Source organism: Panthera tigris, chromosome B2 (genome assembly GCF_018350195.1).
Source record: "Panthera tigris isolate Pti1 chromosome B2, P.tigris_Pti1_mat1.1, whole genome shotgun sequence".
Taxonomy (NCBI): Eukaryota; Metazoa; Chordata; class Mammalia; order Carnivora; family Felidae; genus Panthera; species Panthera tigris.
Genome location: NC_056664.1, coordinates 146,104,938 through 146,132,297, shown reverse-complemented (window position 1 = coordinate 146,132,297; position 27,360 = coordinate 146,104,938). Strand labels below are relative to the sequence as shown.

General features: G+C 47.7%; 1 long non-coding RNA gene across 1 annotated transcript; it reads right to left on the bottom strand.

The window, feature by feature from the left end:
- Nucleotides 1-14,440: 14,440 nt before the first annotated feature.
- On the bottom strand, nt 14,441-25,557 carry LOC107181080. Its single transcript, XR_001511872.2, has 5 exons — nt 25,209-25,557; nt 24,759-24,837; nt 24,583-24,669; nt 14,770-14,881; nt 14,441-14,493 (listed from the first exon to the last, which is right to left on the bottom strand). It is a non-coding gene; the product is annotated as an uncharacterized LOC107181080 (long non-coding RNA).
- Between the last annotated feature and the right edge of the window lie 1,803 nt (nt 25,558-27,360).

The following is a 27,360-nucleotide window of genomic DNA, read 5'->3' as shown; positions in this document are numbered from 1 at the left end:
TGTTAAGGCATTGGACAGCTATTTCCACTTGCTCTCCAGGAAAGATGCCCTAATTTATTCTTTCGCCAAATGTGCAGGGTATGTGCCTGTGTCTAATTCTAACGCCATGGCCAACGTCAGATGCCATCTTGATAGACAACAAAAACACTTACTGTTGTGTACTTTTAAAAAATTACACTCTGCTGACGATTTGCACATGCACGATGTGTTCGTAAAAGCTGTTTTGTAGCCTTTTCACCCTTGACAGTATGTCATCAACGTTTTCCTTTGCCCCTAAGTCCACAATACGCCAGCATCTTTAATTAGCAGATGATAATCTGTAATATAGATACGCCAAACTTTACCTCCTGAGAGTCCACTAGATGAAAGGTATCTACACTTTTTGCTTTAAGTGAATTCCTCGCGTCGTAATTTTCCTTAATCCTCACGGCAACAGCATGCATGTGTCTGCTATCGTGCACATTTTAACAGCCAAGAAACCAGGGCACAAAGGGATTGTATACCAGTTCGCCTAATGCTAAAAGTGAGACTTGGAACCCCAACTTGGAGCCGGGCAGGTCTGGCGTCAGCAGCCATGATCTTAACACCCCCAACAGACTGATTTCTTTTAAGTGGTTCATTATCACACGTAACTCTCCTTCAGAACAAAAGGCACGGTTTATTCCCACTGTACTTTCGTGGCCTCTCGTAGATTATAATTGCCCAATAGACGCAACTTCATTTATTTCATTAGAGAAAGGCAATATAAACGAGTAAAAAAAAAACAAAAGCAAGTACGTTAATCGCTGTTTCATTTCAAAAGGTAATGTTTTCGTTTCTTAGGATATTCGCACGGGTAACTGTTGTTTTCTAGCAACAGATTCATGAAGTCCCTCTCATTTTATTTCTGGAGCTCTACACCATGCATCTTGATGGGTTCAAAGCACAGAAATTCTGATACGTTTTTCGATGCCAACCTCTCGACAGGCCAGACTTCCTCAGCTCAGTTATGATCTGTTACCAGTTTCAGTCGCAGACAAGGCTTTGGTTTGCTGCTTACCTTGCTGTGAGACTGGTTATGGAATTGCCAGAGCTGGTTTCTGGCTTGTTCCTCAACACATTTCTGGGTCTCCAGGATGGGAGATAACGGAAGAGGTCGATTAGTTCGTTACGCTGACTGAAAATTCCAGATACGCGAACAGATGTCCGGAAAAACGACCAGCACCATTTAACTGTTAACCACGGGTTAAAAACAGGGTGTTCAGCCAACCTCTTTCAACACAGTAGTAACCTAAATTGCTGTTTTCAAAAGCCACTGCCTTTCCCTGCTAAACCCAATAGCTGTCACATGATTAATGTGCTGGTGTCTTATTAACTGCTCTGTTATAGAAGCTGTACAATTCACAGCCACCCTCACTGCAGAGACCTTTTTGTAAAAACCTAGTTGAAATCATGCTGTTCTGACTGCAGGCTACGGCACCTTCCACCAAAACATCATAAAGAGCAGAGAATTACTGTTTCCAGTAATCCGGGCCATAAATCAACCGGCTCTAAGGGTGGAAAAACATCACGAGTGCTCCCTGCATTCATATTCAAAAGCCGATCTGGAGAATGGCATATTCGGGAAGACTTCCGAGGAGCTGTGTGTTTGGACGCGTGCGAAGGGGAACGGAGGGAGGGGGGAAGGTACGGGGCAGGGCGGACCGAAGACATCTCAGCGCCGGTGAAATTATTCCAAATGCCTGGATCTCAGCACGCCCTCCCTTGCTGTAACAAGATTTGAGACTGTTAAGAATTGCCACCTTATCTGTTTGGTGATCTCACCCCCTGCTTCACTTATCTGGGCCCAGCTGTTTGAGAAAAATGCACCATGGCATGACCTTGATTTCTTAGCGCCTGACCTTAGTATCTAATCAGTTGCATGTCCTGGTAAAGCCACCCAGAGATGTCACCTCGTCCCCCACCCCCCAACCCCCGGGCATCCATGATTCAAAAGATGACGCCTGGGTGGCTCAGTCGGTTGAGCGTCCGGCTTCGGCTCAGGTCGTGATCTCCCAGTTCGTGGGTTCGAGACCCACAGGGGGCTCTGTGCTGACAGCTCAGAGCCCGGAGCCTGCTTCGGATTCTGTGTCTCCCTCTCTCTCTCTGCTGCTCCCCTGCTCATGCTCTCTCTCAAAAAATAAGTAAACGTTAAAAAAAAAAAAAAGATGTCACTTCGTCCACCCTTTAAGAGACCCTCCAGCCCTACTCAGCATCCCCACTCTGCAGACCTGTGGTGGACCCTTCAAGGGTGAGGGGGTATTGTAAAATCTTGCTTGCCCTTTCCAGTGAAAATAATTTGGATGCTTTTAGGTGAGTCGTAAAAAACGATCTGGGTTCATACTGAGATTTCTGAAGGGAAGCGTCAGTTCGAAAAACATTAACCACCCATGGCTGCCGTGGTGTTTACAAAACACAAACCTTTCCCTTCCGGTAACGGCTAGTTCGAAAGTCCTACAATACCTAGTAGTGAACACACACGCGCGCACGTGTGCACACGCACGAATGTACACGTGTGTGCGTATATACACATGAATATGTGTGTGCATTCACGTGTACACATATACACACATGCACTGTGCACTCACACACGTGTGCACACACAGGAATACACATGCACTCAGGAGCTCACACATGCACAGGAATATACGTGAACATGTGCACACACATGCAATATACACGCACACCCATACACACACGTGTGCACATGAATTTCAAGTTAATTTTATCCTTTTAAAAAGATATTTATTTTTGAGAGAGAGCATGCGAGCAGGGGAGGGGCGGAGAGCGTGGGGGACAGAGGATCCAAGCAGGATCTGCGTGGTCAGCACAGAGCCCGATGCAGGGCTCGAACTCAGGAACCGTGAGATCATGACCTGAGCCGAAGTTGGACACTTAACCGACTAAGCCACCCAGGCGCCCCTCATGTTAATTTTAAAGAGGGTTTTTTGTTGTTTTTTTTTTTTTTTTGAAACATCCTAATGTGCTTTCGTGGCCCTTGCTTGGAGTGAAGTCTTAAAATTTCCGAATGATATAAAGAGATGTCAGAGTTATTAAAGTACCCTTATATTAAAAGTGGCACAGAAGGCACTGTGGCACCTGGATTTTTCTCTCTCTCTGCAACTTTGGAATCAAACTTGCTTCGTTGACAAAGCAATCGTTTCCTGCCAGCCTGGAGGGCTCAACCCGCAGCCTGGAAACCGCCCAAGCTGTTTTCTTTCCGGTTCTGACGCTCTCACCTGGAACAAATAGCTGGCCATCGTGACACCACCCCTGCCCCTGGTGTGTCCGACCCAGGCAAGAAGCAGCCTGGGTATTTTCTTTGCCTGACACTCTTAGTACTAGTTTGCATGGTCCGCTATAACTCAGGTAGGACTGTTGTGCAGTGAGTTTTGAGAATGCTCATCTTCTACGTGATCAGCTGTGACGTTGCCTCCAAATTTGAAGCAAAGTCGGGAGACGGTTGATTACCCACCCCCCTGGCCTCTCTCACCTCCTGGTTTCCCTGCAAAGATGAAATCAGGGAAAAGCAATGCCAGTGAGCGGGCCCGATGCTCTGTGGGATAACGAGGGTTCTGGCGAAGGGTCTGTGGACACGTCTCCCCCCCCCCCCCTCACCCCAACCACAGAGCTGTTTCCAGGTCTCCGAGGGCGGGAGCCCGACAGAAACCACAAATCTCTGGTCTGGGTGCTGCAAGTCTTTGTGGGGCTTCAGGAGGCTGCCACCCTTTCTAGGAGAGAGTCCCTGACCCTCAGCCCTGCGTGAAGGCAGCCTTGCAGGTGGGGAGAAACTGGGGCTCCCGTGGCAAACCCTTCAGGGGAGTTGGCGGCTTCCGGAAGCTGCACGATCCTGACCCCAGGGCACCCAAGCTCAGCTCCGGGTCTTGCTCGGACCCCTTGACCCCCCCAACCTGGGCCGCTCGGTCACCTGTGCTCCACCTGATGTGCTGATGGCTCTGGAAAACCTTAAGCAACGTTTCCATCAGCCCCGCTCTTGGTTTTCTGGCCCAGCTGGCACGGGAGCTTCAGTGACCTTGTCACCACGTGGAGCCCTGGCCCGAGTCTCAGAGGCTGTGATGTCAGCGACGGCGGGTGGGGGGGAGGGGGGAGGAAGGGCCCACGGACACCAGATCCCGCTGGGCATCCTGGCCTGACAGAAGCCTCCTGTAGGTGCCCAGGACTTGATGAAGCCCTGTTGCTCTGCTCACAGCAAAATCTTGCGTTTATGACCCAACACGGTTCTCCCTCCCACAAAGGGATCCGTGGTGCGCCCGCCCCCCACTCGCCCTGGACCCACTGGATGCCACTTCATGCGCCTGCCATCTGAGGTTGGTTTCGACCGAATTAACCCTTCCCCTCACATCCGTTTCTGTAAACTCACACCAGCCTGACTCAGAGGCCAAGATTCTTCCCATGGTGACATTTTAGGGAAGGGTTTGTAATATGTTTCGAGGCTGAGTCTCCAAATTCCTTACGGTGCGAGGCGAGGCCTGTCCCCAAATTTGGGGAGAAACCGAGGGGGGCCACCAGGCCCGTCCCCACTCACCCCTTCCCTGAGACACACGCTCAGGCCGTGGGTCTGGGGGCCCATCTCCTGAGGGCCCCGGCGCGGGGTTGCAGGTTCAGTGGCTGCTGGAGGGCGGGTGATGAAACGCCTCCCACGGAGCTTATCCCGGCGGAAATAATCCCCCCAGGAGAGCGGCCACAGGAGTCCACGCAGACTGACAATGCAGAGCAGGCTCCCGGCACGTCCTTCCAGGGAACGCGTTATAGCACAAGGGGGGGGGTGTTTGAAAGGGGGGGACCCCTCCAAATAGACACGGACCCCAAGGCTGCCCAGACCTGCTCCTCCCTGAATCTCCCAGCGGAGCCCGCCTGCTCCACGCCTGAAGAGGCGACGAATGCATGGAAATGTTAGCCTCAAGCCCTCGAGGACTGTCTGCAGCCCCGTGCAAGCGGCTTCGGGAAGCAAATGGACCTGCGGTGACTTTACATTAATTTCCGGCCTCTAGCTGGTCACGGGGTGTCATTTGCAGATGCCTACTGCACGCCTTAGGAAGGAGCCCGAAATGCACCTGACCCGGGTTCCATACACTGCCCTTCGGGGGCAGAGGTGACCGGAGGGGTCCTTGCATGAGTTCCAGGGCTCCTCCCGACCCGTCCTTCTTGACAGGAGCCCATTTTCCACCCCAGAATCAATCCGGCGAGGTTGTTAGCGGAGACGGCGCCTCTGGACACGTGCCGGTAACCTAAGGGCAGAGAAGAAGGACGCTTAGAAACTTAGGTTTTGCATTTAGGCCGCAGGATCCTGGCTCCAGGAGGGAGAGCTGCAGGGCGCTTATGCGGAAAGGAAACTTCATTTTAAAATTTGAGCTGTGGGGGGCGCGGGGGGTCAGTCTCGCTTAAATAGTCAAAGCAACAGGTGACGCGCGGCTCTGGAGGCTGATCTGGCCAGGGTGAGCTGTGACAAAGCCAGGATCGGAACCGTTTTAGCACATCCCGACCGTGGATTTGCTTTTCACACCAGGAAGCTTTTAACTTCCATTTCTAAGAGCGAGGACAAGAGGAAGTGAGTAAAGTAACCAGAGGTCTGACCTAAATTGTCAGAGTGAAACTGCTCTGTCTGAGCTCTGTCTCCTTGGGCCCGAGGCCTCAGTCATGACGGGGTGACTGGGTTCAAATCCGAGGTCCTCCTCCCATGAGCTGTGTTACTTCGGTCCAGTTACTTAACCTCTCTGTGCTAGGTTATGGTGGTCACAGTCCCCCCCCTCCCCCCCGTTGGCTCATGCCTCCATTTTTCCGCCTCCCTGGCTAGTGTCCTCTCCCACTGATTCTGGGCTTGGCCAGGGGATGGCTTAGGCCGATGGGACAATCACAAGAGTGACACAGCTGAGACTTGAGAAGCTCTTGCTTCTTGAGACATGCCCTCTCTTGCTGCCCTGGGCACCCCCCTGCCACCATGCTGGAAGCTGTGGACAAGGCCCGGTCACCCTCGTCACCCACCCGTGCCCTAGACGAGCGCGGGAGGTGATCCTGCCTAGTGGACCGGAGAACCCCGGGCTCCATCCGTGGTGGCTGCTGGAAGCCACGAAGTTTTGGGGATGGTAGTTGTACAGAAATCCGTAACTGGCATGTTCTCCAAACCTCCATATCTTCATTGCTGACATGGGGCAATGGAAGTGCTTCCCGCAGAGAGTTCTCTGAGGATTAAGGAAGGTAATGCCTGGCGTGCTGACCTCCAGCGTCTGCTCGTACAGGCCACGTGCACTGCACCTGTTACAATTTTACAAAGCAAGTGTGCCTAACCCTTTCCCCAAGTTTTAAAAACAACCGCTTGGCACTTACGAGAAACACCGACTCTAACGTTTTAACGTTTTCTCAAGGGCCACGAAAGTACGTCCTTTCTCGCCTTCCGTCATCTCCAGGGACGACAAGCGGCCTGGCGTCCAAGGTGGACACTTGGGCAAGTTGGGCGTGCCTCCAGAATGGAAACTCACCTACAAGAGAGTCTGATGTCATTTTCCGGTGTCTCGGTAAATTCAGTACCCAGGACACGAGCTCTCCTCGCCCTCAACGACTCGCCGTTTATCACCAGCTTCCTGATCTCGGGCAGGTCCGGGAAATCCAAGGGGGCTGTGGCCTCCGACAAAGCCTGGCCTGCAGGGAGAGGGAAAGGGGAGACCAGGGCCATGATCCATAGAAAGTTCCCTGGCTAATTAATGACGGACGCCGGAGGGGCAGAAGTGGGTCCCGTCTAGGTCTCTGGAAAGTCAAGGAAGACCAGCGTCGCAGGCAGGTGGTTGCTCGTGTGCTGGACGCTGAGCTCCTGGGTGGGATGAGGAGAGTTCACGCTCTGCCCCTTTACTCGCCTGTCACACGCTGCACCCCGAGGAAATAGGGGTACGGGCCTGGCCGCCAGGGACGCTGAGGGCAATACTAGCCAAGGGGGCGGGGGGAGCGTGAGCCAGGGTTTGCACCCGGCCTTGCTCTAGTTCAGTCCCTGGCATTCACAGAGGATTTAGCAAACAGAGCTCTAAAACAGAACAACCAAGGACCAGCATAATTGCCCCGATGAAGCTAAGGCTGTAGGGATTATCTTTCTGGTATTAAAAGAAGCTGATAACCACCCCTCCCCCCATAAGGATTATTACAAGAGCCATTGGTAAGATCTGTTCTTTTACAGAAAAACGGGTTTTTGAACATGTTAGTCAGATCGTAGGGCTAAATCTCCCGAGTGCATGGCTAGAAATTCTGTTGGAATGACATTTTTATTCATTCAGGAAGCATTTATTAAACATTTGCTAAGAATAGCACACCACTGGGAGAGGATGCCGGAAAACTGAGAACGCCGCACCTCCAGGACTCCGAGCGCTGGGGAGATAAGATACGTTGGAGGGGTGCGTCACGGCACGGAGGGCGAGCCAGCCCAGATTCACTCGGAGGGAACAGGAGAGCGGCTGAGGGGCTGGTGCTAAGCGGGTCTGGGGTAGGGCTGGGACAGAAGGGGGTCTCGCGGAGTAGGGAGACCTTGTCTTCCAGAATGAGGTGTCTCACGGGGTGGGGGTGGGGGGGTCAGGTGTGGCCGCCGTGGACTTGCCCTGCAGCTGAGACCCTGGTTTTAAGGGGAAACATGGAGGGGCGTCGACTCCTTCCTGTGGCTCTCCAAAGAAAGTTCAGGTATCTGTGCGGGTGTGTGAGTCCACCTCCTGTTAAACTAAAAAGAGTTGGGGCACCTGGGGGGCTCAGTCAGTGGAGCCTCCAACTCTTGATTTCGGCTCAGGTCATGATCTCACAGTTGGTGGGATCGAGCCCCTTGTCGGGCTCTGTGCTGATGGTGCGGAGCCTGCTTAGGGCTCTCTCTTCCCTCTCTCTCTCTGTCCCTCCCCTGCTTGTATTCTCTCTCTGTCTCTCAAAATAACCATGAAAAAACTTAAAAAAAAAAAAAAAAAGAAGTAAAAAGAGTTAAGCTTGATTACTGCAAAGGGAATTTTCATTTGTGTTATTCTTTCTCCCCTCAGAACAAACGTTGTTTAAAAAAAAAAGAAAAGAAAAAATAAGGGACGCCTTGGTGGCTCAGTCGGTTGGGCGTCTGATTCTTGATTTCGGCTCAGGTCATGATCTCATGGTTCGTGGGTTCGAGCCCCACCTCGGGCTCTGTGCTGACAGATCGGAGCCTGGTTGGGATTCTCTCTCTCTCTCTCTCTCTCTCTGCCCCTCCCCCACTCTCTTTCTCTCAAAAATAAACATTTACAAATAAATAATAAAATAATATAAACTACAATAAAATAATCAAAAATCAAAAATCCAGTGCAGGCAGCACTTAGATAAACTCAACCTTCACAAAGATAGCGGATAAGAGTGGAGTAGAAGTATGTCTAAGAGTCGCTAGCGCCTTCCCTACTGTGTCTGGACCCTACTTGGAAGGAGTGGAGACGAGCCAGGCGTCCTAAGACTGGTGACATTAGCTGCCTTTCCTTCCCAAGAGAGCAGAGCACACGGCCCAAGTGCCTCGGAAGAACTTTCCATTCTCTTGAATAGCCATCACGTTTAGGCTGCCCAGAGATTACTATTCAAAGGAGTCAAATGCATTTTCAGAGCAATAAGAAGGAATTATCTAATAAACGTTTGTGGATTTGACTTCAATCACATTTTGTATATTACATTTTCTTCAAGGAGAAACACACAGAAGGAGAGCTTTTAAAGATCAAGGCTCCGAGGCCCTGGAAGAGGTTACATGGAGGGACTGAGCCATCCCGACAGCCACCGTCTGGAAGCTCCCCGTGGAATCCTCCGGGGCGCAGAAGGACAGACTGCGTGTTCCTCCCCTGCCCCCAGATTCTGAGGAGGAGGCAGGGGCCGGTGTCTTCTGACCCAGAATCAGCAGGGCTGAAGTTGAATTTACAAACAGCCTCAAGACACAGCCCCAAGATAGAAGATTTAGGATTGGAGAATTAATTTTCTTTCCCTCCCGAGTAAAGCAGCTCTTTTCCTAAAGCCAAGAACCTTTACAGAATGAATGTACCAAATGGAAACAATCCAGTAAGCACTGCATGACCCTAATAATCCTGATCGTTTTGTGCCACATTTTGCAGTGGCCTAAATTAAACAGAAGAGAATCATGTGACACGGTCCTCCTGAGAACATAGCTGAAGCTTTGCCAGTAGAAGCTCGCTCGTTCCCTGGGGGAGAAACCCGGGCGTTCTCTTCTAGAACCGAATGAGAATAGCACAGCGCTTGGATGCTGGCCGGAGGACTGTTTGGTGAGTCCGGAGTTCCTTAGGTAAAATGATAACGAGTAGCCAGCTACAGAGAACTCGGATCCGGGTTAGACCGGAACACGTCTTTATTAAAATGTAATCTAAACAATTGGAACCTTGCAACTCTTTCAAATCCTGCAACCCGTAAATTTGCTCGTACGGTTTTATGTGTTTTCAAGCACACATTCCCCTTGCTCCGTCACGGTTACCAAACGGTATCCTCTGGATGTGATCCCAGAAGAATAGTTTCAAAGCGGGAAATTTTAAGAGAAAGCAATTGCCGTAAAAATAAGATACCTTTCTTTTCAAACGTACTTTGGTTTTATGAAGAGGGTTTGGTCCCATAATACCCGGATGAGGTCTGTTCACTGTTTTCCCCACAGAATCAGTATCTCACTTGCCTCTAAATCTAGATCAGAACAATTCTTCAGCCTTATTTTCAAGCAATGCACATGGTGAAAACAAAGCATGTCCATATAAACTAAGGAAAACTAATCTTTATAAAATATGAATGAACCTAGGTCTGAACAGAGATATCGATAAGGCTAGCACAAACACTGAACAAAGTACATAGGCTCGAGATGAATTTTAAAAATCACTGACTATTTGAGTGCAAAGTACTGTGTCCCCCCAGCATTTAAAAACAGCAAAAATATTGATAAGTAATCGCCTTCAGTTTTATGCACTATAGTAAAATTAGAACACAGTTGCAGTGAAACGGTCTTCCAAACAAAACTCTTAGAAAAAAATGAGAAAGGAATATCAACACACTTCCTACACTGACACTCCATGAAATACTTCAAAAATATTAATACATGTGTCACAGAATAAATACCCACAGCCAAATAAGTTTAGGGAAAGCGATCTATGTTGTTTGAAGTGCTCTTTTCCTACTAAAGGCTCTGAGAAGTTCTGCAACAAAGAGTCATATTTAACCCACAATTTGCGAGACTTTCCGGAGGACAACTTTTCTTCCTGCACACCTACCGACAACCCGGAGATTAATTTCTCATAAAATACCACTTCGATAAACAGCCGGTGATTTAAATAGATCAGATCAAGGTCTCTGCCTTTATCGCCCCAACTTTCAAAAGGAAATGAAGCACTACGGAAGAAATCCCTTGAGACTATATTGACTCGTGCTGTTGGTCAAAAGCATGCACTTTCCCACTGCATTGGTTATATTCCGGCCTCCTGGTATCCCAGCTCTCAGGAGGAACCCTCCGGTTTCCATTGGAGATCTGATACCCGGAACCTCCAGCAGGGGGCTGTGTTCACTAGCCCTGACTGTGAAGGGCTTGAAGACCGGTCAAGGTTAAGATGGCTCAACAAATAACAAGCCAGGAATGTCATCTGGCCCATTAGAACACAGCATTATAAAAAAATGGAATCATGGTTCAAGAATGTTGCATGAGAGAAATCTGTGCTCAGAATTTTATTATTAGGTTTTATCATGTGTGCATTTACAAATATAGCTAAGAGATCCCAAAGGGGCAGGGGGATAGAAATCAAGGCATATTTTAATAAAATAGTTATCAAATTGTAAGGCTTACGTTGGAAAATTTAAAAGGACTTAAAAGCTTCCGTACGTGGTTGACAACTCAAGTATGGCAATCTTCTGTCAAAAATAGCGCCGAAAAACAAAAATGTGAAAGTAATGTTGAAAATTAGTGGAAATAAGTGACTTCCACCCAGATGAGGAACAGACACATCTCTTCCAAAACCGTCTCCTTCAACTGAAGAAAGCACGTCGCTTTGGCAGAATCGTACTTTGGCGCAGTTCACATCCATAATCCGGATGATTTTCTCTTTCTTAAACCCCTTCTCCCATTCCCCGATCAACACACGCCTCCCCCAAGACAAAACCAGAACTGAACCAACCCAAAACAAAGCGGAACAGAGTTAAGTGTTTTAAAAGTACGTACACGTGGGGTTGTGAAGGGATAAAAGCATTTGGTTCCAAGTGAAAGCGACACTTTATAAATAGCCCATAAACAACTCGGGTGGTCCGCCCTCTTATTTCCCCATAATCACGTGTAGATGAGTCTGAGGAGGTGACTGTTCTGAAGCCACGGTTTGATCTCATCGTTAAAAAAAAGTCAGCGTTACGTAAAGATGTTATTCCCACATACTCTGTCCCCTCGTTTACTTTGTGTGTTGCCCCAGGACCATGGCTGCCGGAATGGGGTGGAAGGTGCCCTCCGTAAACTCTGTGCTGGGTTGGCAGGCGGGCAGATGTGGGGAAGCTATAATGTCGTGTAAGTCAAGAGCACCAGGAATTTTCCTGCAAGGAGAATCTTCACGGAGGTGGCTCTCAGTCCGGTCTTTTGACTGGGAAGTGTGACCGCAGAGGAGACAATTCCTCTGGGCATTTCTCACCCAACTGGAGCTCTGCAGGTCACAGGGTGGCTATTTCTAGCAGCCACTGGTGAGGATCTGGCTGGAAATAACATGGCCCTAATGACAGGGAGGAGACAGGGCCAGAGAGCTCATCCAAAGCCCATGTCTGCCCTTCTCCAGCCCCTCGGCCAGTCAAACCCGGCATGGGGGGGCGGGGCTTGGAGACCCCACAGGATTCTCTGGAGTTGGTGCCACAGAGATGATGGCAACTCAGAGCTGAAAGCAAACTATTCCGTGGGATCAGATCACCACAGAGATTTCAAGCAGCAAGTGCCCTGCCTGAGAGCGAGAACCAGAGGTGGGCTGGCAAGTAACGTAAAAACCAACCCTGACTCAGGGAATACAGCCCTGACTTGTATCATTCATTCGCCAATATCTGCGATATAAATACTACGACCCCGGCCAAGGTCAAGCCATCAAAGCGAGGTCACTGGATGAAGGGTGGGGAACAAATATGAAGACCTGGCCCACGAGAGTGGGGTCTGCACCCAGCACTGAGCCCAGAGTGGGGACGTGGGTTTCCAAGCAGGCTCCAGACTCCAAGTCCAAGGAACGTGGTTAAAACACAAAAATAATCTGGTTTAGGACTATGGGGCCCCATGCTGGAATTACTTCCCTTTATTAGAAATTAGAATTTGATTAACACGGATATCTAGGGACGCCCGGGTGGCTCCGTCGGTTGAGCGTCCGACTTCGGCTCAGGTCATGATCTCACGGTTCATGGGTTGGAGCCCCGCGTCCGTGCTGACAGCTCAGAGCCTGGAGCCCGCTTCCGATTCTGTGTGTCCCCCTCTGTCGCTCTGCCCCTCCCCCATTCATGCTCTGTCTCTGTCTGTCTCTCTCTCTTTCAAGAATAAACATTAAAAAACAAAACAAAACAGATATCTAAAGAGTATTTGGATGTTTGTTAAATCCTAAAAGCAAAATTATTTTGTATTTTAAAAAGTAGTTTGGGGAAGCCTGGGTGGCCAGTGGGTGAAGCACCTGACTCCTGATCTTGGCTCAGGTCATGATCTCACAGTTCATGAGATCGAGCCCCGCGTCCGGCTCAGTCCTAACAGCACGGAGCCTGCTTGGGATTCTCTCTTTCCCTCACCCCTCTCTCTGGAAACAAATAAATACACTTAAAAAAAAAAAGTAGTTTTAACTATCTTAAGAGTAACTTTTGTGAAGCAAACTACAACTCTCTTCCAGTAATGGAATATGAAAAAGCATCTGTACGTTGATCTCTGCACATTATTTTGACATACTTTGGACAATGTGTACTCGGTAAATTTTCAAGTCAGTTGTTTTTTGCTGCCTCTTCTGCCTTACTAGCCGAGTTATCCCATTTTTAGCTTCACCTTTTCCCCCTCAATTTGTTCATACAGCGTTATTACCTCTCGTTCAGAATCTCTACGGACTCTACGACTGGAAGCCGCGGTGCCGAGGGGTGATTCGTGCAGGAAACACAGAGAACCCGGCAGGAAGCACAGAAATGTCTGCCACATCCCTGGCCCACTTACCAAGAACACGGAGTGGGTCTCAGTTAGCTCCATATGTTTCCATAAGGGTTCCATCGTCTCGCATCTTACTGCCAAGTACAAATGCAATTTCTTCTCATGCCCAAAAGCCATAAAGCTCTTATGTGGACATATGAACTTCAAAGCATTTACATTTCTTATGGATCATATGTGATTAAATCTGCAGCTTGCTGAACAGCGACTATGAAGCTAAGGAAAGACGCAGCGTTGGGAGAGATGCTTGTAATCGCTCTCGGTACAATAGCCAACAATTGGTTTGGGCCAGGAAGAACCTTGATACTATACCTTTTTGGTTTTTTGGGTTTAAAAAAAACTTTTTTAATCCTTATTTATTTTTGAGAGAGAGACAGAGCGTGAGCAGGGGAGGAGCAGAGAGAGAGGGAGACACAGACTCCGAAGCAGGCTCCAGGCTCCGAGCTGTCAGTACAGAGCCCGACGCGGGGCTTGAACTCACAGAATGTGAGATCATGACCTGAGCCGAAGTTGGACGCTCAACCGACGGAGCCACCCAGGTGCCCCTTTGTTTTTTAGTTTTAATCAAGACCCACCAATGACACAGAAATTCATAATAAGCCACCTGCAAATGCCGAGCGTCTTAGATGAGTAAAGTTGAAAACGTTTCAAATTCCCAACCCATTATTTTGCTCTTTATGGTATTTCTGGGTTTATTTCATGACTTCAAACAGTGGTGTGAATGGAAAGAATCAGGTGTTTTCGTCTTTGTGCCTCTGAAGCTCTCTAGCGCTCTTAAATACTTTTTGTGCTGGGAAAAAATACTTAGAGTTGCAGATATCCTGAACGTGCCAAAGTGATATGTTCTTTTTCCAGTTTTACTATAAGGGACGGATCTAGACCGATTTTGTGACTCTTGACAATGTCGTCCGGAATAAAATATAAATGTGATAGAGCGCAAAGGATTTTGCATAATCAAAGTGCTATACTGCGTAACTCCAAGAAAATGGAAAATCACTCATAAAAAAAGGGCAAGATGAACTCTATCAGAATACAAAAATAAAGCATGTAAAAATCTAAGCACCAAGGAATTAGTGAAGGTAATTAAATATCAAGAACATTTTCTAAGGAAACACAGAAGCAGGTCAGGGCCTAAAAAAACTAGACAACCCGTTTAAAGAGGAACATTACAACGAGATAATTAGATGAGTGTATTTGGGAAACATCATCTCTTTGTTCGTTATTTATTTTAACTAAACTTTGAAACAACAGTAAAAATACAAGTGAAAGGTGGTTCAAGGGAGTCCCGCTGTAGCAGCTTAGCCAAAGGAGTTTCCAACGGCCTGCAAAAATAGTAAGGAGAAAATAAGTGAAAAAGAAATGCCAAGAGACAAGCACGCATTGTGTGGTCCAACTTTGGAGCGACCACCAGTGGCATCATCCACAAGGACGGACACGGCTCCCCTCAGTATTTACACAGTAAAAACTAAATCCAACTCAAGGGGCTTAACCCGCACTCCTTTTCTCGCTTCCCCTTTTTGAAGCGCGTAATGTAAATTGCACACCTTTAAAGACCCATCAGCAAATGGACAAATCCCAACAAAGGGAGGATCACTGACCACCAGTGTCGAAACAGAAGACGAACTCCACAGTTGTAGCTTCTTCTTTGTGAAACATTTCTGAAAGGCGAACGGGACGGTTTTATGTAAATACAGCTTGTTACACGCAGTTCTGAAAGGAAAAAAAAAATGCACGCTATCAACCAACAGTGGATGGTGCTTTTTGGTTGTTTAACACTGCAAGCCAAGCACGGTATCTCAAAAACTCACAGAAACCGGAAACAGGTAACTGCTAATAACATCTGCTTCGTGTGTGCCGAGAGGGTGCGTTGGAAGTTGAGGGGCAGGTGAGGATCAGAGTGACCACTGCGAAACCAGGGTAAAATTTCGGATGGGTTCACTTCACCCAGGCTGGAACTTTGATCAGAGTGGGTGCGTATGTGTCCCCGGGGACACCGGGCGAATCAGCGAAAGCAGAAGCATGGCATGAATTGCAGGGTTAATGTAAACACGTAAGACCTCAGAGGAACATCCGGATGTGACTGTCAACCCAGCACCTTGGGAAATTACAGATATGGTAGAGGACCAAGGCTTTTGTTCTATAAGCCAGGGGAAGGGAATATACGGTGCACCGGGGAGGGCATGTGGCCGATTTGGTGGAGTATGTGGCTACACTGCCAAGATCTGGTTCCTAAAGTCAGTTTGGTACTAAGTACAACATTTTCTGGTGTTGCCATGGCGATGGGGTGTCAAAGTACAGTAGCATCCAAACTAGCCACCCAGACTTAACACTGTGGCCCTCCCACCCCCTTCCATTCTGCCAGCACAGATATCTTTCTGACATAGCCGCTCGGATCATGCTACTTTCTTATGTCAACACAGAAGATGGTTCCAGTGTTTGCTCTGGAGACATAAATATTAAGGTATCTGACCAGTTGGCAACAATCTATCATTCCGTGGTTGGTGCCATGCCCCCCACCCTCGTCCCCGGCTTCCTCCGTATCATCTCCCGTCTCTACTCAGCTAACTAATCATCCTCCATTGGCTACTTCCAAATGGCACCTCCTCAGTTTGGTGCCTCGGGTAGAATTAATTCTCACTCTTCCTTGCTTCCAGAGCATCTCACTTGTATAGAAAGATTATCAGAGTTGAGAAGGCATCACACGGTATTAAAGTTTAGAATATATTATATTTGTATTATTGTTGTTATGTGTCTATCTCGTTAGACTGAGATCCCTGGAGGATAAGGGCAAGTTTTTTCTCTTTGTATTCCGGAAGCCCACCCACAACACATAGTTAGTGGTTGTTAGTTGAGTAGAGTTTTATATGATTACAAGTTTGGTTACTTAGGGTTAGTGATTTTCCATTTTGCAGACTCAAAAAAACAGACCCAATGCGTAGACTCACCCAGTGAGTTAGCAGCCATTCTACGAAATGATAGGTAGACACAAAGACATATAGATTTATAGACCCAGATAGACCCAGGGACTTTATATATTTTTTCCAAAGGTTCCTGAACTCTCAACTTCCTTTCTGTAAGCAAGGTGATACATCAACAAAACGTGCACTAGAAAAACTTTTATTTGCGAGATTCATCGCATAGACATTCTTATTGGGCTCATTTTTTACATGAGAAAATATTAGCACACAAAAGCCAGACTAATTTACAAGCCTTTCCTTGCTGAATTAACAACAGAGCCACTCTAGAAGCCAAGATTTACTGAACCTCCAAGTTATTCTTCGTCCATTGAACCGTTTTGTAGCTCACTGGAGCTAGACTAAAGGAAGAAAGATCAGGTTGAACGAGCACTCTTCCTGTTACCAGGTACCAACAGTAGGGGACGGCTAGAATCTGCCTCATTCCTGTAGGGTAATGAGTCAACAATAACTATATACCTCTCACTGATTTGAAGGGAACACATGACAAATGGCCAGGGTACCATCTTTCGGCATAATGTAGGGTGAAGCCAACCGATGTATCATTAAGTGTATCGATATCGAACATCTCTCGTAAAACTCTTGTTAGCTCCAATGCATAAGGATCTTTCCTGAGCACTAGATGCCTTGAAAATTATAGTTTACAGGGGAAAAAATAAAACTTGCCAAGTTATGCATTGAATGTGACAACCTTCAGTACATTTGGATGTTTCTAAGAAATGTTTCCTAAATTACATTTGGATTTTCTGCAGGCTGAGGGAAACAATTTGCACATCATCAAGAGATACATGAAGATTCCAAGCTGTGTTAGGAAAACTTGATAAACATAAACATTCGGTATGCCAAATTTGATGCCTAAGTATCAAAGGAATAGTAGCTTGCTCGTGGTTCTGTATTTACAGTGTCGACTGGGTCAAACCAATGATGGCTATGGTGCTTTCGTTAAAAAGAAGGATGAAAACGGTAGGCAGATTGTGGAGTGCATGAAGAACCGTACCAGAGCAAACTGGGGAAAAGTGTATGGGGGTACCTTAATCAACGTGAAATCATTGCTCTTTTGAGTTTAATGTTCATAGAAAGCCAGTGCCGAGTAAACACACCTGCATCAACACACACGCACACACACGCACACCCTTGGCATGAAGTCGTCTCAGAAATGTTGTAACTATGTGACCTTGGCCAAGTCACGAGCCCTGAGACTGGCTTCTGAGTACAAAATGAGAATGGTTACGTCTTCCTCCAGGACTATTGTGAGTATTACATTAAATAAATACTTGAGGAGCTCCTGGGGCCTCAGTCAGTTAAGCGTCTGACTTCAGCTCAGGTCATGATCTCGTGGTTCATGAGTTCGAGCCCCACGTCCGGCTCTGTGCAGACAGCTGGGAGCCTGGAGCCTGCTTCGGATTCTGCGTCTCCCTCTCTCTCTGCCCCTCCCACACTCACGCTCTGTCTCTCTGTCTCTCAAAAATAAATAAACACATAAAAAAATGAAGTGCTTGAAAACCCACTGTAACCAGGAAAAGCTTCTTTATAGAGAGGCAATAGGGAAAACAACCAAGTTGATGTAACAAAGTCCAAAATGCGAAAAACTAATGAGATGCTGATAAATGTAAAGGTGTTGACGATCCATCTTGAGTGGCATACTTTTTAATTATGGTACTGTCATTTCTAATTCTTGAACTAAAACTTCATTTCCAGAAAGAAAATGAAAGTCTTATCATTTATACATAAAATGAGTCTCTTAAGTCAGGCTTGGCTACCGGATACCCGTCCCCATGTGACAAGTTCCCGTCGGATCTCCGACCACTTGGGACCCACCTGTCCTGCAGTGACCTCGCCCCACATCTGTTCGTCTGCCATTGAGAGCCACATGGAGCTGCTGTGACCAAGGACAGCAGAAAAGACACTCCTCATCCCCACCAAGGGCGGCACTCAAAGAAAGAGCTTCTGGGGACGTCTGGGTGGCTCAGGCAGTTCAAGTGTCCAACTCTTGGTTTCGGCTCAGGTCATGAACTCCTAGTTTGTGAGTTCAAGCCCTACATCGGGCTCTGTGCCTATGGTGCAGAGCCTGCTTGGGATTCTCTCCCTCTCTGCCTGCCCCTCCCCCCCCAAAATAAATAAATAAACTTAAAAATGTTTAAAAGAAAAAGAAAGAGCTTCTGGAACTGTCATTTGGTTCACTATTCTCCATGACCATTCTGTCATAGCTCACTTTCTTGTTTTCTTGTTGTTTCTGCCATTTTCATGTTTTTATTCTGTGTGTGTGTGTGTGTGTGTGTGTGTGTGTGTGTGTGTATGTGTGTGTATGCGAACTTAGCTCGTCATTTCCCCCCACGGGCTCTCTACTCCCCCCATGGTTACTGTCCTTTTTCTAGAATCTCTTCCATATCGTCCCCGGCCCCCCGCAGCTGTGTTCCTCTTTCTCCTCTCCCTCCCTCCCTCTCTCTTCTCCCAGGAGGTCGTGGGTGTGGTGACAAGAACTCCGTACTTTGAGGAGCCCATGAAATGTTTTCATTTCATGAAAACATGAAATTTCAAAAGAAAACATGAATTTTTAGATGAACTAAAATGTGTCAATAAAAATTTTAACATCTTCACCCTTTATATCGACAGAGTCATAAAACGTAACTGTTAATATATTGTGTTTCTAGAAGAAGAAATGCCCAGACAATAGTCCCTGAGCCCACAAAACTCATAACATGGCCCTGTCTTCTCCTGCCACTAAACTGCCCAACCCTGTCACTTTTACAGTAATTTTTTTTACTTTTTTTTTTTACTTTTTACTTTTAAAGTTTTTTACTTTTACAGTAAAACTCACTGTACCATTTTTAAGGTTTTTCTCAACAACAAACTTTTCTGTATTCCCGTAGTGCTTTGAACATATATATCCATTACTGAAATTATGATACTAACATCAGTTATCATTTTCTGAGCCCCAGTGGACCGTGAGCATTTTGCACGCCTAAACCTATCTTACTTTGCTTTTCGGGGGATTCGTCGTTGTTTCATATGCTAACGAATCAGCACATGAATCAATCAATAATCAAAGCCTGAGGCTGTGCCCACTGGTGCTTCTCAGTCCCTGGAAAGGACACGTACAACCCACCAGCTGAATCTGGTCGTGAACAGGGAGGGTCTCAAGGGAGGAGGGATGGCCACGGCAGAAAGGCAGGGGTGGGTGGCAAAGCCATCGATGGTGTCCCCCACCGGTGGAGGAGGGCGCGATTTCCGAGACCTGCTTGCTGCTAGAGACGTGGGAACTGGAATTGTGAACATTTTTGGTGTGTGAGTTCTGCTCATCCTACATGGCCCGTTGCCAGTGGAAACTTCCACTGACAGATTCTGAGTAGCCGGCTGCACACAAATGAATATGTATTCACGGACACAACGAACCAACCCGTTATTCGCACTCACCGAGGTCTGGTTGGCCGAGGCAACAGAATTCCCAGGAGAAGAAGGAGAGGAAAAAAAAAGAAAGAAAGAAAGAAAAAAAGACCCTGGAGTTATACTCCAGTTATATCATATTAGTGTTCATGGGAAGCCATCCCTGGATCAGAGGAAGGGATGTTTAAAATTAAAGGAAGGGAACAAGAGCAAAAGTTAGGAAACTGACCTGGGAGGACAGACCCACATTCCCAACACTTCTGTCATTCATGCAAGCCTCGTCCTCAAGGCCCGAGTCGTATTTCCTCGGTTCTCATTACTGTGGCTTGACGCGGTCTGAAAGCACCACATACGCTCTTGAATTGGATAGGGCACAAAGAAAGTGTGTGTAATGTTGTGGCTGAAAAGAATCCTCAATGGGGATGTTGAGCTCTTGAACTTAGCAACTGTCTTGCTAGGTGGGTCGGCTCCCAGGGAAAGAAGCCGGCGTCACTAAAGCGGGGCCCGTGTGCCCTTGTCTGCTGGAGAAAACAGTCGAGACTTTACAAACTTGACTTGCAGAAAAAGAAAGTGCTGTGTTCCCTCTAGAACTTTCGGTTCTCACAGCATCTTGCGTGGCCGTAAAATTATATTCATTAACAAAGCCCCTGGGAAAGCCGGCTTGGCCGAGCGGCAGCTGGAAGTAATGCTGTGGAACGAGAGTAAAATCGATCCGAAGGTCTGTGCCATCCCGAGGCCTCGAAGAGCTGAGAAACTAAGCAGCGGGGCTGCTTGGGCCACGGGCCTTGGGGGCCGAGCCCCTTCCCCTCGTAGCCTGGCCTGCCTCCTCGGTGGCCCTCGCCACAGTCGATGTGACCCAGCCTCCCACACAGAGGACGGCTCTCCCCCGTCAAGGCTTAGAAGACAAGATAAGAAAAAGCAAGTAAATGAAGAGCCTCATCTTGCAGTTCTACCGGAAACCCGAAAGCGGAAACTTCCTTTTCTGTAGCAAACAGCGTGGAACCCTGCGGGTCAGGCATTGCCATCACGTGGGTGGAAGGAACTGGAAATAAATACGGGCTCCACCCACAGAAGCTTGCACGGGAAGCGGGGCTTTGCTGGTGGAGGCGGATGGCAGGTGAGCCGCAGCAGAGAGACCATCAGTCACCGACTCCCGTTCCCAGGCTGGAGGTGGACAGTGACCCTGACCCTCCGTGAGCCCTTCTTCGTCCTGGGTGCTCCCCGGCACGGCCCCGCCTCGCTTCACTGCTTCCTCGCTATGGACCCAGCCTTCTGGTCCGAGGCATAAGTGGGGCTGGAAAACGCACCTAACTTGCTCAGCCGCTTTGAGGTCACCCTGTGCGTCGCAGGCTGGCGGCTCCTTGCAGGCCCCGGAGGGCCTCATCCGCGTTCCAATGAGCCCTCTGGAAGGACGATGCTGCTTCAGTGTAGGTGGGAGTTGAGCCGGCGCCCCAAGGGTGTCTATTAATTAGACCAAACACGTCAATTTGGAGGTTGAACTTCTCCGGCTCTTAAACCAGTGATCGCCTAGGCTGGGCAGCGAGAACGCCCACAGGCCTGTCTGGGAGAAGCTAACACAAATGTGCCATCACAGGCCACGTTGAATCCATTTCCTCAAATGACTAGTGTCTTCTCTGAACTCTCCTCTTCGCTCCGGAAATGTTTTCAACATGTGCCCAAGTCCCTTTTTTTTTTTTTTGAGACCGGTGCAGAAGTAAAACCTCACCTGCGCGAGTGAATGAGTTCTGATGATTTTGTCTTGTTTCGTTTTGTTTCGCTCTGGGAGAGAAACCTTCCCTGAGTTGTTCATTTTTGGTTTGTTTTTTTGTTTTGTTTTCTTTTGTTTTGCGGGAATAATACACGGCATTGAGTGTGCACGGACCAAAACCTCTTTCGATACCTGAACCTCAAAGAGGCGATATAAAGAAAAGAGTTCTCGCTCTGTAACAGCGTCGTAGGACTTTTGCCAACCTGTCGGGCTACTGGGAAGGAAATTGCGGCCACGTTTTCCGCACTTAGCAAGAAACGCGTTGGACGTGCTCCTGCCGAGTAGCATAACATGTCTTGTCCCTCAAGACTGGATCTGTTTCATCTGTGTTTCTCGCTCGCTCCCTGATGGCTCCTGGCTGGGCGCCCAATTCCCACCGACACCTAATAAATATTCACTGACGGTGACAAGTTATGTCTGCCCTGGAGACTGGTCGGTATCCCTGCGTGTCGGATGGCGTTGTCGCCCTGCCACCCACATCACAAATGCAAACAGCAGGTGCGTCTGAGGAGCCACAAGATGAGTGTGTGAGGCCACAGTGCTGGACCCCACCCTTTCTAAAACCACCAGAGCCCAAGGGCTGGCGAGCGACAAACTCCATGAAGGAAGACTCCCCCCTTTTTTTTTTACCCCAGGCAAATCTGCCCTTCGATCTGCTAGGGCGTCTAATTAGAATCTCAGAGGCAGCGAAATGACTTCAGATATTTCACAACGCAAATATGGAAACGCACCATCTTTTCTAGTTGAAACATTTTATTGGGGAATTTGGGCAAGTGCCCATAATCTCTGATTCTTAAATATTTCAGATATGACCAGAGTGTATCAGCAATTCTCCCAGGAAGCTAAACTCTTATTTTTATAAGCAGATTATTTTGTTGGAGACGATTACAGTCATTTACTCTCCCTTTAGAAAGCCCCCTGTTTATGGATGTTAGCTAAGCCCCATTAGCACAAAAGGTTGCCTGTCTTTTTTTTTTTTTTTCCCGAGGAAAGGTAAAAACATCCTGTTAATAGTTTTAAACTCTTTAACAACACGACAACAAAGCCCTAAACCTCTCTCTTTGGCGGGGTTCTAATGAAATCGCACTGGAAAATGCTTAACGCGATAGAAATCCCAGGCTTTGAGGGTTTGTGTGTGTGTGTGTGTGTGTGTGTGTGTGTGTGTTTTTAATTGCCATTTTCCCCTTGCACTGAGGCATTAATCCTTCAAGAATAGAAAACAGACTTGCCAATAACCCAACAGAGAAGGGGCATGGGAGTCAGAGAAGGAAGGAAGCCCTTAAGTGTGGGAGTCTCCCGCCCTCCCTCCCCTCGGAAGCCACTACAGAATCCCGGTCCGGGACGGCCCTGCCCACCTCCCGCCAGGCCACTGGACGCCAGCCCAGAGCAGCATTGGTATTCAAATTAGGCTGCCAATCTCAGCCTGGCACAGCTCTCGGTGGCCTGTCAGTACATGGCTTGAAGAAAAGGTACCAGATCTCAGATCCGGGGCGATCCAGCCAGATTCCCAACCCGCCCGGAATATGTGTCATCAGCTGTAAAGCAACCCGCCCGGAGTGGGGAGCATTTTCTTCTCCAGGGTCTCTGTTTTCATTAAAACCAAAATACCCAGAAGACAATGCATCTCCAACAGAGATTTAAAAAGAAAGAGGAAGGGGCTCCGTGCAGTCAAGCTCCTCATTCAGCCAAACACCGGTTTCTATGGGAACAGGAGCTCCTTTGTGTGGATGGAGCCACATCCCCCTCCCCCCGCCCGATGGACCGGGGCCACTGTCCTGCCATTGTGTTTGTGTGGCCAACTTTTCTTCTGTTTCATTCACTCTCCCTGGCCCCCGTCGGTCCCCGGCAACAACACCCACTGCCACAGAGGAAGAAAAGAAAGGGAGAACTCATAGCATCTGGGCTGAATTAAATCACGAAGCACAAAAACGTCTGGGCAACTGGGAGCCAGCGTTCTGCGCAAGCGACCACAGCCCTCATGTTCCTTCTGATCTCACTTTGAGTCACTTCCTCAAGCAGGTTGTGATCATTTAACTGGTTTCAGGCGTAACACACACAGGACGCATCCGTTTAGAATTAAGCTCTCGCGGGCGTGCGGCGGGGTGGGCACGTTGGCTGCGACGGGAAAGTGATCCCGGTGATGGCCCAGACGGAAAAAGGTTAGAGAAGCGTGGTTTCAAACCAGCTTAACTCGGTAACTTTTTAAGGATGTCGGTATGATCTGTTTGAGGGTCTGAGAGAGGGAGGAACTTTTAGAAGGTCATCTCTGCCCGGCTTTGTTGAGGCAGATGCTCAGAGACGGTGGGACCAAACCCCAAGTTCATCTTCTCTCTTTGACTGGATATCTTTAATTTGGCACCTTTTTCTAATTCATGTGAACTTTAAATTAAAAAAGGGAAATATTTATGAATCTATTACTCAGAAGCTGCCGTGCAAAAACATTTTAACACATAAATCCTCGACGTTTTACTAAGTGTCAGGACTTTTTTTTTTTATTAAAGGAAAGGCATATTTCTTAACATTGTTCATAAATCACCACTAAAATATTTAGTGCTACAAGTTCCTTGGCTTTCAAAGACACTCTTTTCTTTAAAAGCTTTACAGCATGCTTCAAAGTCTACCCCTGGCACAGCCCCAATGTTATTCACAGGCAAGCTTTCAGACTCAAAGAGGTTTGCATTTTGTTTGTAAGTATTTATTTGGGAGATCCGCACTTCATTTACTTTAGCAAAGATGAAATGCCAATTTTCATCGTTTAGATTCCAACTTGCAAAAAACCAAACCAAGCCAAACCAAAACAAACCAGTTTCGCCCATTTCCGTATCACCCCTTGCGATCTTACAGTTTTGAAAGGTAGCTAGAGATATTTGTCGTGAAAGGAGTTATTAAAGATTGAGGGCCATTTCGGGCCTTAGTGAATCAGAAATGCGATGTGTCCATAAGGCCGGAACCCATCTTTCAATCCATCATTTCCCCCACTCGCCCTCCGCATGGATGCAATCTCTCTCTATCGCCAAGATGTTAGGACATCGGCAGTCTGTAGGGGTTCTACATTCTCACAGCTGCTCTCTCCCACAGAATCTCATGGGATTCTCTGAAAACATTAGTTCGCAAAATGTTAAGGAGACTGAACATCCTGACTGGGTCCTTCCTTCTACTTTCCAGGGCCACATGAATTAGTCTGTTCTTTTTGGTTTTCTCTTCTCTTCTTTTCTTCTTTTTTTTTTCCTCCTCCCCCCTCCTCTTTTTTGTTTTCCCTTCTCCTCTTTTCTTTCTCTACGTACCTTCCCAGACTGAAGCATTCAGGATGGCCCTGAGGCCCAGGGACTTCTCTGTCAATAATTAGTAAGAGCTCTGCTCCGCCCACATCCCTGGGAAAAGAATAGCTATGTCCATTATTCTGCAAACCCAAGTATTTTTCATGGCCCCAGTCAAGAACACAGAAGGCGACGTCACCCACCTGTTTGGCTGACGTCATTCTCCACCTGACTGTGTTTCTATGGATGAGGATTGCTGAATTAAATAGGCATGGCCGGCACCTTCGTGGAGATCCCGTTCCAGTGCAGAGAGGCAGATTAGCAAAGAATTAGAGGGGTATTTGTTAAAGCACAGGTATGTTAAGTCAGTGTTTTTACACAGGGCCCTGCTTTCCCCCCTTCCAACGCCAAAGACAAAGAAAGTGTCTCCAGAGTAGAAGGCCCTGGTGTGCTGGGTCCTTCTTCCCTCTCCCTTCAGGCACCATTTCTCCCTTCTCTGTGGCTCCTGGCTCTGTTGCCTCTGCTTTGAAATATGGGTAGGTCTCCAAAGATCTTGAAGTGTTTCCACCAGGCTTGGCTGCATCCTTTGCCTACCTCCTCCTGCCACATGCCATAAAATCGCCCCACAGAAAGGTCAGAAAGGTCAGAGCTACCTGGTGATGGCCGTCGCAGTGTCTCTGCCCTGGAAGGCACACGGCCATGCCTCTCCTTTGCTCCGAGAGGAAATCTCCAGCCCAGCGGGTGCCAGCGGGTGCCTGCGGGTCCACGGAAGACCCCCTCCTTTCCTGCTCCAGCCTCTGAGATCTAGCTGCTTCTTCACTGAGTGTGGCAAACCCCCTTTCCCGAAGGTTCCCCAGGCGGACAGAGCTGCTTTCGCTTCTTTATTCTGCTGCTCCCCTCTTTCAACCCCCAAGATGCTCTGCTTTCCTGTTTCCATGCTGCTGACGTTTCCTGTTGTTTCTCCTACCCCTTTGACCTCATCCTGTTTTTTGTCCCCTAGATCTGGAGCCTTTATCTTCTTTCTTCCTTGTTTTTCCTCTGCCCTCACCTCCCTTCATTCAAATTCAACTCCAATTACAGATCAGTTAACAAGGCTTATCTTCTCTTAAGGGTCTACAATTTCCCTTCCATTACATGCCGAATGTTCCTTCTGCACATCAGACCCCCGTCACCTCATACCTGGATTACTAAAATGAAGAGGTGAATGCTACACCCAGAAATTGAGTTGGATTCAAAGTAAGAAACGGACTTAAAAACCACAAGACGATATGGTCCTTGAGCATAGGACTGTCTAATTCAACTTGGAATTTCCAGTGATGCCTACCACATCATAGATCCACAAGAAACCCATGGGAATCCTAGGCTCGGTAGACTCTAAAAGACCGCCATCTCCTCATTCAAAAATACCCACTACATCACTACTAAGCAACAGAGACAGAGTAACGAAATACGTACATGGCGGTCTCTGTATTACTGGACCTCGCATCTAGCGGAGGCAAAGCAGTTGAGCCAGTGATTGCTAAAGTGATTAATTACAATTAAAACACAAGAAAAAAGCACAGGGTGCTGTGAAAATGAATAACAGCCGTGCCCACGTGGGAGGTAGAGCATAAAAACTGCCTTGGGAGGGCTGAGAAGGACCTGGAATGTCCTAAAGGCAGATGAGGTGGATGGGAACGCCGGGCAGCCCGCGTAGGCATGGGAAGCTGGGACTGTGGGACAGAAGATGGCCGGTAAGGCTGAAGGGCCATGAGGCAGAGAAGCAAGGGTACAAGACAGGAAGCGACGTAGGTGCTTCCGGCCATGACATCCACAGCAAGAATACCGGGTCTTTTCCAGAACAAAGGGACGCCATTAGACACAAATCTCGGATGGTGTTTTTAAAGCTTCTTCCCATCGACACTGAGCACGTCACACAATATCTCTTTCTTTGTTGTCACCATGTCAAAACCTTTAGAATAAGTGTGGTTAATATTAAGGATAGATGGCTGTGATGCAAGTGGTTGAAATAAGAAAACATTTCACCTTCCCGTGGACCGAATAGGCATCCCCGTAACAGGACAGGTTAAACTCACTGTCTACGATGATCACTCAGTGCCAGGGGAGAAGGGCGAGGGAACTAGTATTCCACATGTCACCACATGACTAGACATAAATAGCCAAAGATGACAAGATCGTCTGTCTTTGGAAACATTCAGCTCCAACAGCTTCAGGCATGTGGTGGGACAGGATGACCTTAGCCCCGAGAGAATCTTGTCCTGTAGAACCTTGGGGAAGTCGGCCTTTCAAGGGAGAGCTTCTTAAAATTCTGTAAACAGCTTCTAATTGGTGTGGCAGCAAAACTTCTTGAACAAGCAGCCCCCAGGGCTTTCTGACAATACACTGTATCCAGTTAACTCTCAGGAGAGGAGCCTGGAACTCTTTGGAATGCAGCCACCATTTTCTTCCCGTGTGTGTGTGTGTGTGTGTGTGTGTGTGTGTGTGTACATGAGCTCAATAAAAGATATAATTTTACAGATAAAAAAAGATTTCCTTTCTGCCTGACTTCTGCATTCACCACCCATAAACATAAATAAAAGATGGCAAGATTTTATTTTGACCTTTTCACTGAAGTAATTTGAGGTTATTTTGTTTGTATAAACTTCCAAAGCACAGCTACTATTCTAATAATGACTCTTAATGATCAAAGGCCACCTTACCCATTAGTCATGTCAGCAAAAGCTTCCTCTATTTCTGACATCCCCTTTTGGTTTGATGGTCCCCAGGATAGGCTCTTTATCATTTAATCAACCAGAATTAGCAATG